The 16165-nt window shown below is 42.0% G+C and overlaps 1 long non-coding RNA gene across 1 annotated transcript in view; it reads right to left on the bottom strand.

Annotated features, from left to right (window-relative positions):
* Positions 1-1332: 1332 nt before the first annotated feature.
* Positions 1333-16165, bottom strand: part of LOC118724932 — a 37124-nt gene continuing 22291 nt past the window's right edge. The window contains exon 3 of the long non-coding RNA XR_006742065.1: positions 1333-2057. This is a non-coding gene — a long non-coding RNA (uncharacterized LOC118724932). The remainder of the gene's footprint in view (positions 2058-16165) is intronic.

Here is a 16165-nt window from a genome sequence, read left to right as displayed (position 1 = left end):
GAAGGTCTGTTTTAAATGGGGGATGGGGTTATCTATGCGAATGATAGTTGAGCTGAGACTGGAATGAAAAAGAAAAAAAAAAAGTGACTAGTGAGGGGAGAGGCAAGGGATGGGAGTCCAGTAGCGTATACAAAATACAAGTGCCCCAAGATGAAACTTGCCTGTCAAGCTGAGATCAGAGCAAAGGCCAGAGTGGTGGGGGTGCTGTGAATAATGAGGAACACTCTATGAAAAAGGGTAGAAAAGTTGGGAAAGGGCTTCAAAGCCCTGGTAAAAAAAAAACAATTGGGTAATCAAGTTTCAAGATTCATGGTGATCGGTGCAAAAAGGAGGGATCTGCTGATCTTTGGCTTATACTTCCTCAAATCCGCTCACTGCTTTTTCCCAGCTCTGTTCTGTACTGTAGGAGGGCTGACACTGTGTATCCCAAGATCCTATGCCAGCTGCCTTTCATCTGGGAACAGGCATTGGGAGGCACTGGCAGAAGATTAAAGGTAGAAGAAATGGAGAAGCAGCGTATCTCTCTCTCTTTCCCTTTCTTCCTCAGGCATCTTCTATAGCAGGGCTCTGTCCCCTCATGGCTCTAGCTCCTGCTAGACAGGCCCTTCATGGTCCAGGTTTCACTTGGTGACCTTCTCTCTTTGTCCCTCTAGTGCAGCCTGGTAGCAACTCTTGTTATTGCTAATGGTTGGACTGGCTTCCCAACTTTAATCACCTGTGTAGCCAATAACCTGAATTAGATTTCCTGTGTTTAGACAGAGTGGCTTCCATTTCCCTGGTTGGACCCTGATGATGATGGATAGGTATAAGAAGGTACAAATTACATGCCATGGAAATGTTCCCTCAGTACCTGGTACCAGGCCTGGCATATGGCAAGTCCACAGTGTCTGTCTTGTTTTTGTTTTTAGAGAGAGAGTGGAAGGCAAAGGGAGAGATAGAGAGAGAAACAGGAACAGAGAAACATTGATGTTAGAGAGACACATCGATTGGTTGCCTCCTGCACACACCCTGACCAGGGTTTGGGATTGAGCCTGCAATCAAGGTTCATGCCCTTGATTGGAATCAAACCTGGAACCCTTCAGTCCACAGGTTGATGCTCCATCTGCTGAGCCAAACCAGCTAGTTATGGAGGTCAGAGTTCAAATGACTCCTACTGGCCTAAAACCAAGGAATCTCTAGGGCAGAATCTGTTTTCATGCCTTTTCCAAATTGTAGAGACTGCCCACGTTCCTTGGTTCATGCCCTCTTCCTCTATCTTCAAAGCCAACAATGGCAGATTGAGTTTCTCAGGATACCACCACTCTGGTTATGACTCTTCTGCTTCTCTTTTCCCTATTTAAGACATTTGTGACTACACTGGGGCCACAGGGTAACCTTGATAGCTAATCTATTTTTTTAAGGTCAGCTGATTAGCCAGCTTAATTCCATCTGCAATCTTAACACCCCCTCCCCATAGGATATAATTTACTCACAGGTTCTGAGGATTAGCATGTGGACATCTTTGGGGAGTCATTATTCTGCCTGCAGCAGCTACTAACAGAGCACATAAGTCAAAATGGGGAGAGTGAAGTTATAGAGACTTGCTACAGGAGACAATAGCTTGGGGCACACAGTAAGAACTCAATGCCTGTGAACTGAGATGACCACAGAGGCTATCATACTCTGAGGAGAACTTTTCCTCTGGTTCAAAGAGTCTTTCCACAGAAGCTTGAAGCACAATTTGTTGTTGGAAACCCCTCTCAGTGTGCTCTTGATGCCATGCGTGGATGCGATGCTGGGACACAGTTCCTGTTAGTCTCTCACCCAGGATGGCACGTAGGTTTCTTGTTTTCTCAGAGAATGGTTCATTTCAGAGAGGGGAGTGGGTGAAAGCAAATTGTTGGCTGCAACACGTGAGGCCCATCAGTTCCAATTCAGAGACAACTGGAGTTGATGCAGGAGTGCCATCCAAATATAATCAAACGCCTCCTGTTGCCAGATGACATGCTATTCAGTGGGGGGCTGGTGAGGGTGTTGTGAATCTGAGATGCCTTCTGTAACTATATATCAGATGGGTACTGGGATGAAAGAGAGAGAAATTCACTTCACTGTATATAAACTTCCAAACTGTAGCAGATTCTTTAAAAACTCTTGAAACTGTGGGAGAGGAAGGGAATGGGGGCACAGTGCATGCTCAGAATGGCAGGATTTGTGACAGTGTAAGCCAATGGGCAGCACACAGCACCAAATCTCAAGGAAAATATTGGGATCCACTCCCCCACTTGTATGGGTGTGGAGCCCACTTGTATGTGTATGGAGGGGATGGGGTAGAGAAGTGAGTCTGAAGAGGATAGAGTTTAGGTAAGTAGAGAATAGCTTTCTCTCTCTTTTTATTTTTAATAAATCTTTATTGTTCAGATTATTACAGTTGTTCCTCCCCCCCCCCATAGCACCCTTACACTGGTTCCCACCTCATCCCCCTGCCCTTACCCCCCACTTTCCTCGTCCATAGGTGTATGATTTTTGTCCAGACTCTTCCAGCACCCCCAAACCCCCTTCTCCCCAAGAATTGTCACTCCACTCCCTTTCTATGCCCCTGATTCTATTATATTCATCAGTTTATCTGTTCATCAGATTTTTTTATTCATTTGATTTTTAGTTTCACTTGTTGATAAATATGTATTTGATGTCATTTTGTTGATCATAATTTTTATCTTTACTTTTTTCTTCTTCTTCTTCTCTTCTTAAAGAATACCCTTCAGCATTTCATTTAATACGGTTTGGTGATGAACTCCTTTAGCTTTTTCTTATCTGTGAAGCTCTTTCTCTGACCTTCAATTCTGAATGATAGCTTTGCTATGTAAGGTAATCTTAGATGTAGGTTCTTGCTATTCATCACTTTGAATATTTCTTGCCACTCTCTTCTGGCCTCCGTAGTTTCTGTTAAGAAATCAGCTGCAGTCATATGGGTATTCCCTTGTAGGTAACTAACTGTTTTTCTCTTGCTGCTTTTAATATTCTCTCTTTGTCTTTTGCTCTTGGCATTTTAATTATGATGTGTCTTGGTGTGGTCCTCTTTGAATTCCTTTTGTTTGGGGTTCTCTGTACTTCCTGGACTTATAAGTCTATTTCTTTCACCAGGTAGGGAAAGTATTATGTCATTATTTCTTCAAGTAGGTTTTCAGTATCTTGCTCTCTCTTCTGGCATCCCTATAATTTGGATGTTGGTATGTTGTCCCAGAGGCTCCTTACACTATCTTTATATTTTTGGATTTTTTTTTTCTTTTTTCTTTTCCATTTGGATGTTTTTTGCTTCTTCATATTTCAAATCTTTAACTTGATTCTTGGGATCCTCTGGTCTGCTGTTAGATCTCTGTATATTATTCTTTATGTCAGTCAGTGTATGCTTAATTTCTAATTGTCCTTTTTCATATCTTTGAGGGTTTCACTATATTTCTCTGAGGTTTCTAGAAGATTCTTGAGTAACCTTATAACCATGGTTTTGAACTCTATATCCAGTAGTTTGCTTTTCTCCATTTCTTTCATTTGGGACCTGTTTCTTTGTCTCTATATTTTGGTTGCTTCCTTTTGTTGATAGAGTGGCTTTGTGTGCTAGGCATCCTATAGGGCCAGTAGCTCAGCCTCCCTAATTACCTGAGGTTGACTTTCTTAGTGCACCCCTTTGTGAGCTGTGTGCACAGTCTTGTAATAGTTAAGCCTTGATTGCTGTTGGTATCTCTGGGAGGAATTTACCTCCAGGCCAATTGGCTGTGAGGATTAGTTGTATCTACAATGGGAGAACTTCTGTGCTGGAAACACCCTTATGGAGCAGGACTTGCTTCAGTAGGGCTTTGGTGCTCACTAAGTTTGCCCCCTGAGTATGTCTCTCATGGATGTAAAGAGTTGTAATCTGGATGGTCTCACTTTGACCACTGACTCTTGCATCTTCAAGGAAGTGCAAAGTCAGCCACTGCCTGAAGCCACCCAGCAGGAGCTACAGATATCTACAGATTCCTCCTCTTTGTTGGGGTTTGGAGGTGCCCAGATGAGGCCCACTGTGAAGCAATGCAAGATGCTGTGGAGCCTTGGGCCTTCTTTTGGTGGCTCTGGAGCTCTCTGACCTAGCTTCAGTTTTTTAGGTTCCCATTGCAAAAGGCCAGGCTATTCATATTCAAAAGCCTCTGTGCACAGCTTGGGTGGGGTTGTAAATTGGATGGGGCGGGATCTCAGGGAATCACCAGGGTGGAGCAAACAACAATGGCTGCCAATCAGTCCTGCTCCAAAGAGGCCCCTGAGTCTCTGTGCCCCAGGTACCATACTGGAACAATGATTGCTGGAAGTACCTCTGAGCGAATGCTGCCCTGCGTTTTAGCCCAATGCCAGACAGTCTAGTTTCTCTCCATATGAGTTCGGGTCTCCAGAGTCTTACCTGGAACTGGAGTTCAGAGCAGTTGGGAGCTTGTCTCTCCTACATGATTGAAAAAGAGAACAGTGTACTCCTTTCACATGCCTCCGTACCTCCACACTTCACTTCCACACCTCCTATTGGACTCAATACACTTTCTTCTTTCCTTCTAGTTGTAGAATTTTCACTCAGCCAGCCTTTCAGTGGTTCTAGATGATATTCATTTTGACTTTTAGTTGTAGTTTTGATATGGTTGTGCTCAGTAGCAAGTTTAGGTGTTTACCTATGCCGCCATCTTGGTTGTTCAGCTTTCTCTCTTTTAACTACATTTTATGGAAATTACATTCTTTAAACTGCTTCATTGGAACTGGAATTCCACCACCCACTCTTCCCACGTCCTAGACCAGCACCCAAGGGCAGAATAAGGTGAGGAAAACTGCCAGACCTAATCTGGGAAGAAGGAGGGACCTACCTTTAGGGACATTGGTCTGGGGTTAATGTCTTAGTCCCTATAAGCCAGAGGCATACAGACTCTGATTTCAAGTTCTGAGCTTCTTGCACCACTGTGGGATACTGAGAATATCTCAGGGAAATTTTTTGGACAATGACCTGTTAAGGGATTGCATCTTAGTTGAGTCCCTCCAATTACCTTTGTCATTTGTGAATGCTGTGTCATTATGGTTATGTAACTGAGATAAAGGTAGTATAATTGTATATTCTATCAGCACAGAGATGTTATATTAGGGACATGTTTCATTCTTGTAGATAACTTTTGGTTCCTGAGAACCTTGAAGGATTAATGGCTATTAACTCACTCAAAAAATGTTCAGTGGTAGAAACAGGACTCCTCTTCAAGGATATATGGGAGGCAAGAGCTGGAGAGAAACTGACTTTGATGCTTCCAAACTTTGTACTTTATGTATCTGTTATTTATTAATAAAATGAATATATTATAAAATATATAGAATCATTATGATCTCAACTGCAAAAATCACAGGTAGAAGAAAGGAACTATAATGAAATTTAATAGCACTCAACTTGCTCAGATGAGATTGTTTGCCTTGCCTATGATACCTTTGCATGAGTAATATAAAAGACTAGAGGCCCAGTGCATGAAATTCATGCATGGTAAGGGGGGAGGGGGGGGGCGGGTGTCCCTCAGCCTAATCAGCACCCTCTCCAATCTGGGATCCCTCTCACAATCCAGGACTGCCAGTCTACCTGCCTGCCTGATTGCCCCTCATTACTTCTGCCTGCCAGTCTAATCACCCCCTAACCAAGCCCCTGCCTGTCTGATCAATGCCTAACTGCTCCCCAAGTGGTCTAAGTACCCCTAACTGCCCTCCCTTGCAGGCCTGGTCACCCCCAACTGTCCTTCCCTACTGGCCCAGTCACCCCTAACTGCTCTCCCTTGCCATCCTGGTTGCTCCTAACTGCCCTACCCTGCTGGCCTAATCACCTATAACTGCCATCCCCTGCTGGTCATCTTGTGACAGCCATTTTGTGTCCACATGGGGGCAGCCATCTTTGACCACATGGGGGCAGCCATCTTGTGTGTTAGAGTGATGGTCAATTTGCATATTACCTTTTTATTATATAGGGCATTTTTCTGGGAGCGTGTCCATGCAACATCCACTTACTCCACTGCCATCTTATTACTTAAAGATATTTTCAATGATTTAAAAAGTTGCATTTTTTAAATAGTCAGAGGAAGCAGTATTTCTTCTGCCACTAATCTGTAGATCAGGCTCAAGCTGTTAAGATAGTCCCCACCCCTATGCTTTTTCCAGTTTCTTTTCAGTTTGCCAGTGAGTGGGCTGCATCTCTAGGTCTGATTTGTGGATCTCCTGTTGCTCACTCAGTCATAGTGAAACGTTGTGTGTATATCACCCTTCGTGACTGCTTGGTTTTGTTCAGTTAACTTCCCTGTTATCACTGTCATCTCCACCGTCATTCAGCACTGTCTCATACTGTCAGCCAGCAAGCTTTTCTCAGTTCAGTGCCATGCGAGTTTTTAAGTACTTGCAACCTTTGGCCATGTGCTGTGGAGGGTGTGGAGGTGAATCCAAACTGTCCTGCCACCTGTGATACTCTCTGAAGGGAGAGTGCATATATGGAGTTAGCTTTGACTAGAGCTAGAAAGCTGTGAGGGTTGTAAAAGCTATCATGACATATTATGACTGTCAGAATGGAGAAACAGGGAATGAATGCTTCAAGGAGGAAAACTTCCTTCCTTCGATCCTCCTGAGTTCTTCGCCTCTGCTTCCTTTCTGGTCTTTATCACAGTCTGCAGTGTGTCATGTCCTTATCTCGGTCTTTTTTATTGCATACTGTTGCCCGGGTGAGTGCCATAGTGCAACAGAGATACCAACAAAATGCTACAGAGCTTGGAGGAAGCTGAGATTAATTTCATTCTGGAAGCAGAATTTGTAGAGGAGCTAACCTTTGATCAGACTTAAGGGATTGATGACATTTAGATAGCAGAGATAGAAGACAGAATGATTTAGAGGAAGAGCAGGGCAACAGGGAAGAGGTTGCTGTGTAGGGATGCACTTATCTAAACTTTAGAGGCCTCATCTGTAATGTGAAAAGAACTCTGAGGCTCAGAGAGGTTAAGCAGTATGATGAAGGTCACACAGCTTGTCAGAGGTTGCTGCCAGCATTAAGTAGCACATGGAATAGTAGAGCTAATGTTTATATAGCACCCACTGGATGCCAACACTCACAGAGCTATTAAGGAGCAGTGCCCGGGTACATGCTCAGAGCTCAGAAGTGAAGGCCATAGCCACTATTCCATATCACCCTCAAAGGATAAAAAAATAAAAATTAAAAAATGTCTCTTATACCAAAGCATTCACATGTGTAAATTCTATTATTCCTTATAACTTGAACCTGTTCCTTGAACCCCAAACGTTGCTGATCTTAAATTCTAGGTTGTTTCTGAGCTAATTAAGCTTCCCAGATAATCACCAGTCAGTTGACCTGGTACCTAGATTGCTTGCTAAGATGTTACTCTAAGGGTAAACTTTCCCACAACTGGAGAGTTTAGTTCAAACTCTGGATCCAGCTTGATTTGGCTTAGCCTGAGGCATTGGGAGACCTGCCTACTCTAGGCCTGACTAGGGCTGTAAGCAGAGCTCCCTGATGGTACCTATTCTTGCTAAGATGTTACTCTAGAGGTGAACTTTCCCACAGCTGGAGAGTTTAGTTCAAACCCTAGACCCAGCTTGATTTGGCTTGGCCTGAGGCATTGGGAGACCTGCCTACTCTAGTGGCTATAAGCAGAGCTCTTTGATTCCAAGCAGCATTCAAAAGCCTCTCTTGGTTCTGAAGTTCTCCTATGGGTAAGACATGAGCCACATAGGTATCTTCCAGGTTGATAACCTTGTTGAAGAAAGAATCAGCACAGGGAAAAGTTACTGCCATATGTGAACAGCCAAATGGGACATTCTTGCCATTTCTCAATACCATGATACTTTTTTTTTTTCCAGGAGACCTTTAATCTTTGCTGGAAAAATGCTAACTCATGGCCTAATAGAAATCAAGTCTTAGAACTGGCACTGTGGCAGTGTTCTCTAAGAATGGTCTCTATTATTTGTTTTCATTACTGCCATGGTGGTACCTTCAATGTCACTATTACTGCTATTGACAAAAAAAATGATCTAGGAATAAAGTCCCTTTCTATGTTCTCTCAGGGGGGAAAAACAAACAAACACTTTAGAGTGATAACACGCTATTTGTCTTGTGTGTGCTTTAGCTCACAGTGCTTTCATATATTGCACTTTCAGTCTTCCTAACAAACTTTTCGTTGTGTGTGTGGAGGTGGGAGGATGGGAGGAAGGTTCATAGGGGAGAAGTATTACTTTCTTTGGATTCATGGGGACTCTGAGGCTCAGAGAATTTAAGCAGTATGATAAACTTCACCCAGCTTGTCGGTGATAATATAGGGATACAGATACCAGTTTTCTGCCTCCAGAGCCTATGCATGTCCACATTTCTGAACTCCCAGAAACATGGTCCTTAGAATTGGATGGAAGCCTCTTAGCCTGATTTCCACACTCTCCCAAGTTCACCCTTAGCTACATTATTCTAAGCAAATATGTCAAACTCATGGCCCACAGGCAGCATGTGGCCCACAATGAGTATTTTTGCAGCCCAGCCAACATAACAGTGTGTGTGAAATATTTAATTAACAAAAAATTTTGTAACTTAATTTTTATAATATCCTGTTATACATAATCCTATATATTAAAGAGGCAATATACAAATTGACTGTCACATCCACACAAATGGTGCCTACGACCAAGCCGACAGGGGGGTTAGTAAGGGATGACCAAACAACTGAACAAGCAGGCTACATGGGGCGACCAGGCCAGTGGGGGGGCATTTGAGAGTGACCAGGCTGGTAGAGCAGGCAGCAGTTGGAGGTGACCAGGCTGGCTGGCAGGGGGGGCTGTTGGGAGTGATTAGTCTGGCAGGGGGGCAGTCAGGAATGACCAAGCTGGCGGGGAGGCAGCTGGGAGTGGCCAGGCTGGCAGAGGAGGGCAGTTTGGGGGGACCAGGTTGACAGGAGGGGCAGTTGGGGAGGACCACACCAGTGAGGGGTGGGGGTGGGGAGGGACAGTAGGGTGACCAGGCCAGCCGGGGGGGAGGAGGGGGAAGTTAGGAGAGAACAGGCTTGCAAGGAGGGGGAAGTTGGTGGCGATCTGACCAGCAGGGGGGAGCAGTTAGGGGCAGTCAGGCCAACACTCATAAGCTGGCAGAGGGGGATGGGAGCAGTTAGAGGCTACCAGGCAGGCAGGCAAGTGAGTGATTAGGAGCCAGTGGTCCAAGATGGTGAGAGGGATGTTCCACTGCAGGAATAGGGTCTAAACTGACAGTCGGATATACCCCAATGGGTCCCAGATTGGAGAGGGTACAGGCTGGGCTGAGGGAACCTCCCCCCATGCACGAATTTCATGCACCAGGCCTCTAGTTATTAATAACATATTATAATGTTTGCTAATGACTGATTACTATAATCATGTTGCATTCATTTCCCTTAAGGCCTTACACATAGGCACAACATTTCTCTTCACTAATACAAGCAGCGAATATTTTAGCAGTCAATTGCCACATCATTAGTCTTAGACTGACTTGTTTGGTGTGCGCAACAGGAAATATTTTGCTTTCAGAGAAGAAAAATAGGTTTATTTGTGTTACACTTATACTTTGTGCAGTTATTCAGCCTCTGGTAAATTAAAGTTCAAGAAAGAATGCTAATTTTTATTAAAATGTTCTATAATTTTATGTTTTAATGATTACTCATTTATTTCAACCCTTGTATTCAGCATGTCTCTATCAAAATAAACCTATGTCTCTATGAAAATTGAAACTTTTGTGTGGTTTTTTTGTAGCCCACATAAACTTAAAACTTTGTTTATTTGGCCCCTTTTAGCCTTTGAGTTTGACATGGTTATTCTAAAAAATTTGTCAGTTTCTGTTGGGAATGTAACTCAGGGCTCAGGGCTCCACAGGGGGTAGATTTTGTTCCCAGAGAACAAACAATTAGCACTGTCTGGAGACATTTTAGTTTGTTACAGCTAGGGAGAGGGAAGTGGATGGTACCTGCATCTAGTCTGTAGAAATCAGAGATGGTGGAAAACATCCTATAATGCACAAGAGAGCCCACAATAACCAAGAATTATCCAGCCTGAAACATTAACTATGCCGAGGGTGGGAAGCCCTGGATTTGATTAAAGGAGGAAACAACAAAACCCTTCAATTCCCAGATTCCCATGAACCTAGAGGGTTTTCCACAAATGTCTTCTTTTTTTAAAAACAATTATAGACAAACTGTGTGCATTTTCCTCCTCCGACCATAATAATAATCTGCCAAATATGTCAGAACTCAAAGGAGAAAATGAGGACCAAAAAATAATCTCACGATCACCCAGCTCCTGCCCCACATTGAAAGCATTTTCTACTTCATCATGCTACGTTCCCCTGCTCACTAGCTCTGCTTTGAGCCATTTTCTGACTCACTGACTTAATAAATGTTGTGATCTGATTATGCTCACTGACACAGACATGCTTAGTGCTTATTCTAATCCAGAATGAGGAGGCCTGAAACAATCTAACGGATCTAAGAAGAATCTCCTTGATTCTGCCTCATTTCCCTTTCAGTCCTCAGGGTCCTCAGACCCAGGCACTTAGCACAGATGCAGGGTAGAGAGGCTTTTCTTCTCTGTTTAGGGGACAGAAGCTCAAAGATCTCTCCTGGAAATGAAACTGATAACACCTATGCCCTCAGATTTCCTTGCAGGAGATATATTACTGAAAATACCTAAGTTTCTTGGAACTGATAGATGTTTTTTTCTTTTGATTTTTCATAGCTGGTTCTGTTGGTTTAATGTTTGTTTTTTACTCAGCCAGTCAGTGAAACTGGGTTGGTCAGTGAAACTTTCTAAGGACTGTAGGTTTCACTTTCAGGGTTTGAAAGTTTAGGTTTGGGCTTTCAAAGCCTTCACAAAGACAATTAAATGTTCAGCATTCTAGGCCAAGAGTGAATTTAAAACTACAGGAACACACAAAAGGCTTAGCTTTTATTGAGTAGATTGACTTATACAAAATGTTTATTTAACACATGCTTTGTATTAGATTCTGAAAGCGCAATAGAGACACAGCCCTGAGCAAGAACAAGATGTTTCCTTCCCTCAGTTCCCTGGCTAGGGAAGTTAGTCAGTAAATAGCTTCCTTCTCACCCCTCTCCCACTACTCACCCCATCCGCAAAAAAAAAAACAAAACAAAACAAACAAACAAAAACCTCAGCCTTTATTTATTCTTTTATGAAAATTCAGTTGTTGTTTTTTTGTCAAATTTATTTTCAGTCTCTAAGGGTAAGACCAAATGCCAATTCATTCAGAAAAACTTCTAGAAATCTCCCTAGGTAATCAGGAAATGTTCGTTAAGTATATCTTCAACCTCTTCTCCAAATGGCTACAAAACCATCAGCATTTATTGTGACTTGTAGGGAAGCAATGTAGTCTGGTTGTTAAGAGATACCTGTGTTCAAATTAAATTGTATTAAGTACTTGCTGGTGCCCTGGGCAGATTACTTAGCCTCTCTCTGAGCCCGGTTTCCTGTCTGCCATGAGGACATCATAAAGCCTCCACAGTTTCTGTCATGTGGCAAGTGCCTCAGTATGGGTGAGCCTAAGTGCCAGACACTAAGCTCTGTAAGAGGGAGGATCCAAAAACCCAAGTGACATGGGCACTTTTTCCCAGGAGGTCATAATATAAGGAGTAGACAGGAAGATCACAAAATGTTACAAAAGAGAGTTCACACATTTACTATAAGAAGTTTTTGAGAGCAGGCAAAAATTAATTCTGAATAAGTGAATCTTTATTCTCTGCAAAGTTCTTGGAATGCACAGAATTTAAAATAGACTTTGAAGAGAGGACAGGGTCCTCCAGGCTAATCCTGGCAGACAGGGGAGAAGGGGAAAATGTGTATTGGGTGTGCTCAAAAGAGGACATGGCTTACTCAAAAGCAGTGAGTGTGAGAGTACTGGGTGTGGTCAGGCCTAAAAACGGGGTTCTGGAGGTTGAGGGATAAGAGGAAGAAGGCTTGCAATTGAAATGAGATAGAATATAGGATGATTAGCAGAGTTAATTGGAAAAATAGAGCCAAATTCTTAAAGGCTTTATATGCCCAATATAAAGATTTGGACTTCCCCTTGAGGGCAAAAGGCTCCCAAGGTTTCTTTCCTACTTAGAGGGATGGTGCAAGCCAATCAGATTCCTGCCATCAATAAGCTCACATCTAGTCAAGGAGAGACAAGTGGAGAATAATTGCTAAAAAGATGTAATGAATGAGATGCATGAAAAAAATAGTGCTATGAGGTTCAGAAGAAAACCTCTAAGGAGGAAACCTTTGTTAGAAGAAAGGAAGACATTTAACACTGAGTGTTCCCCTACCATTATAGTCCCACACTGTATTATACTTAACCTTTAGTTTTGTATCTCTTCCTCTTTGGACTGTTAGTTCCGAAAGATCCAGATACAGTGAGTGTCTACATTCAACAAACCTTCAAAAATGTTGGTTAAAATGAAATGTTGGCAATAACTCTGGGCATAGCATGTACAGTGGATTGGGAAAGAAGACTATTGAGGTTAGAAAACCACTTGGGGAGTATCTACATTAGCTAAACTGAGTTGGTGAGGCTGGAAAAAGAGCAGTGGAGTGGGCATGGAAGGGGTGAGATGGACCAGAGACAGACACGGAGAAAAAATAAACTGGTTGCAAGATATCAGGGACTGGTTGAAGATAAAGTGGATGAGAGAGGAGGTGGGGTCAGAATGTATATAAGAAATGGAATCAAGATTCTCAGAAGAATAATGATGCCATCAACCTATCAATCTGAAGCAGAAGGGTTCAAATCACAAGGACACAACACAAGGAGTAATTCAATGAATACTTGTGGAAAGAATGGATGGATGGATGGATGGATGGATGGATGGATGGATAGATGGGTGGATGGATCTTCAACATTAATCCGGGAATCATGGACTTGTTTGTTATTAAAGCTGAAGGGGAGTTTATTTATCATCAATCTTCTCATTCTATATATGAGTGAAATAAGGTAAGATGGGAGAACCAAGTGCTTTTGATCCCACAGCTCCTAAGTGATAAATTTAGGGCATGAAATTAAATCTCTGGATGCCTAGGCTAGTGTTCTTTCCAGTATGTTATATTTTCTTCAATTCTTAAAAAGAATTTTAGAGGAAATGGTATGCATGAATATCATATCCCACTTGTAATTTTTTAAAACTAAAAGCTACATTGGAATTTCATTTCAGTTTCACTGATTAAAATAGGAATTCCGAAAGTCATGAATATTGATCGAGGAGTTCTTGTCTTTGGGGCCAAATTCTTTCAGTGGCTGTTACCCTCTATAACCCCATCTCCCCAGATATTCCTCTCTGGCCCACCCAGATCCACAACTTGCAGCTGAAAAATATGGGGTGTTCCCTGGTGAACATGTGCGGTAAAAAGGCTAGCACCATTCTGAAGGCACTTCCAAGAGTATGTTTATCACTTTGTAAATGTGATAATAACTTTTAGATAGCTCCCTGATAATTTAATCAATCCATATCTATGAGGCACAACTCTAAAACAAAGCTACAGGTTTCCTTAAAACACAACAACAAATCCTATTTGTTTTCTCCATTTTTTATGTATTGAGTGCCTCTGATGTGCTCCTCAACACACTAATTGTCATGATGGAAGAGATGATAAAATAAGTTTAAGATATGATCTCTTTTTTAACAAGTGTGTGTTCTAAATGAGGATAGGTGACTCATATGGAAGGAAAAAATCACAATAATTTATGCTGTAATAACTGTCTCTTTGATAACTTTCAGTCATTAAACAACTAATAGAGAGAGAATTTCAAACTCAAAAGCTCAACACTTCATATTTCTTTAGGGAATTTAAGGATGATTACAGCATCCTAGCCTATATAGGTATTCAGTTTCTGATTTCAGAGACTACCTTACACTTTCTTATCTCTAAGGGACAGTATTATGGTGGATTAATGAATCAACTAATTAAATGTAATGTTGTGAAGTTGAGTGCTAAGAGAAGGGACATTACACCTAGCTTGGGAAGGGCTACCCAGAGCCTCTTTACCTCTGTTCTCTCTTCTCTCCAATTCCTCTCCCACACTGAACCAGTTATTCAAAGCTACACTCACATTGTACCAGGCATTGTCCTTAATATTTTCTGTGTGTTACCTCATTCTCTAGTGACAAGAGATTTGGAATCTTGGTGCTAGCATTGCCAACATTGAGGTGTGTGTTACTAGACAACTGAGCATTCTCTCTATGCCCTTTCTTCATCTCTGCAAACGATGGGGCAGTTCCAGAGGGAGAACAAGTATGGAAGAGTCACTCCTATGTCAATGGCCTGATACAATGTGAATTAACCTTTATAAAAGAAGTAATGTATCCCTATCCAGGTTTGCTCAGTGGGTAAAGCATCGGCCTGGGAGCTGAAAGATCCCAGGTTCGATTCTGGTCAAGGGCACATGCCAGGTTTCAGGCTTAATCCCTAGAAGAGGCCATTCTGGGGGCTGCCAATCAATGATTCTCTCTCATCATTGATATCTCTATCTTCCTCTCCCTCTCCCTTCCTCTCTAAAATCAATAAAAATATTTTTTAAAAGAAGTTATGTAATTCCCAGGAAGATTTAGAATGTGTATATCTTTGATTTAACAACCTAACTTCTAGGAAGCTAGTTTATAGAAATAATAACTAGAGTACAGAACGATGCATGTGCAAGGATGTCTGTGACAGCATCATTTGTAAAAGCACACAGATTAAATAATCATAAATGGATATCAACAGAAAAATAGTTAGAAACTTATGTTATATCTGGTCTATGGACTAGAATGCATATGAGGTATGAATTTGGAAGTTTTTTCACAATATATTTTAAAATAAAAAACAAATCAGTATCTAAGGCATACTTTCTTTTCCATAAATATGTGTGTAAGTGTACAATTTATATCTATGTAGAGAGATATATATTTGATTTAACTTGGGAAACTAAGTTGACTGATAAATGCTAACAGACTGAATGAATAAAATGTATCTTCATTGTGTAATTTTTAAAAAACTTCATAAGGGCAATTTTTACCTTTTTGTTCTTTTAGAACTTTTTAAATACAAACTCACATCTGCCTTCTAAGAATGAGGATTTGGGTAAACAGGAGGTCCTTTTCTTCTTGGATTGCTTACCATCACCAAGAGGAGACCTAACAACAAATCTACTGTGCCTGGGGCAGTCAGTCTGGAGGGATGGATGAAGATGGGAGGAAAGACACAGAAAACCCACTGAGAAGGTAGGAGGCTTGGGCCACCACAGCTGGTAAATCAGTCAGTGAAACTATCCTAGTAGGTCTCTTAAGAGAAAAGCTCTAACATATTTAGTTCAAAATTACTGGAGTTGCTGTCATGTCCTTTCCTCTGTATCCAACCCCAGGCATCCTCCAACAAAGTCTACTTCATACACATACACTCACATGCAAAATTTAAAAACATAAAATAATGATAAAGATGGCTTTTATAATCTCTAAGTTCCCTTCTGACTAAAATGTTAGTGACTTTGTACCCTTATAAGTGCCTGTCCTCACCTGGCTCTCATTTCTCCCAGGCTGCCTGTCCCACCATTCCTCCTCCAGATGACCCCTGCATTCCTACACCTTCCAGCTCTTTGTGCCTCTCTTGGTTTAGGATCCCTCCGCTTTCTCTGCCTCAAGGACTCTACACAACCATTAAGGTTGTGCTCAGATGTGCCCTTCCTAAAATTTTGCTTGTCCCCAAAGCTGAATCACTTACATTCTCCCCTGAGCTCCTTCTGTTACACTGGTTAGAGGAAATAGTGTTGCCATCACTCTCCTCCCATGGCCAAAATGTGTTTGCTTATCTCTGTGTCCTCAGCCTCTAACACAGTGCCCCACACATTGTGGATGCTCAAAAATTATCGGTAAATACTAAATGATGAATGAATGAATCCAGATTTTGTCTAGCTTTGATTTCAAAGTCCTTCCTGGTGCTGAAGCTGAAATCTTTCTTCCTATAAAGTGGATTCAGTGGTCCAAGATCTATGGGAACATTCTGCTCTAGATGCCCTTGCTCTACCCACAAACATGTCTCAGGGTCATTCCATCAGTTATATATATCAGGCTGCGCTGGCCCCTGGAGTGTTCTGGAAGCCTGTTCAGATTTCCAAGGT

This window comes from Pipistrellus kuhlii, unplaced genomic scaffold (assembly GCF_014108245.1).
Source record: "Pipistrellus kuhlii isolate mPipKuh1 unplaced genomic scaffold, mPipKuh1.p scaffold_m20_p_2, whole genome shotgun sequence".
Lineage (NCBI taxonomy): Eukaryota > Metazoa > Chordata > Mammalia > Chiroptera > Vespertilionidae > Pipistrellus > Pipistrellus kuhlii.
This window is presented reverse-complemented; position numbering and strand designations above follow the sequence as displayed.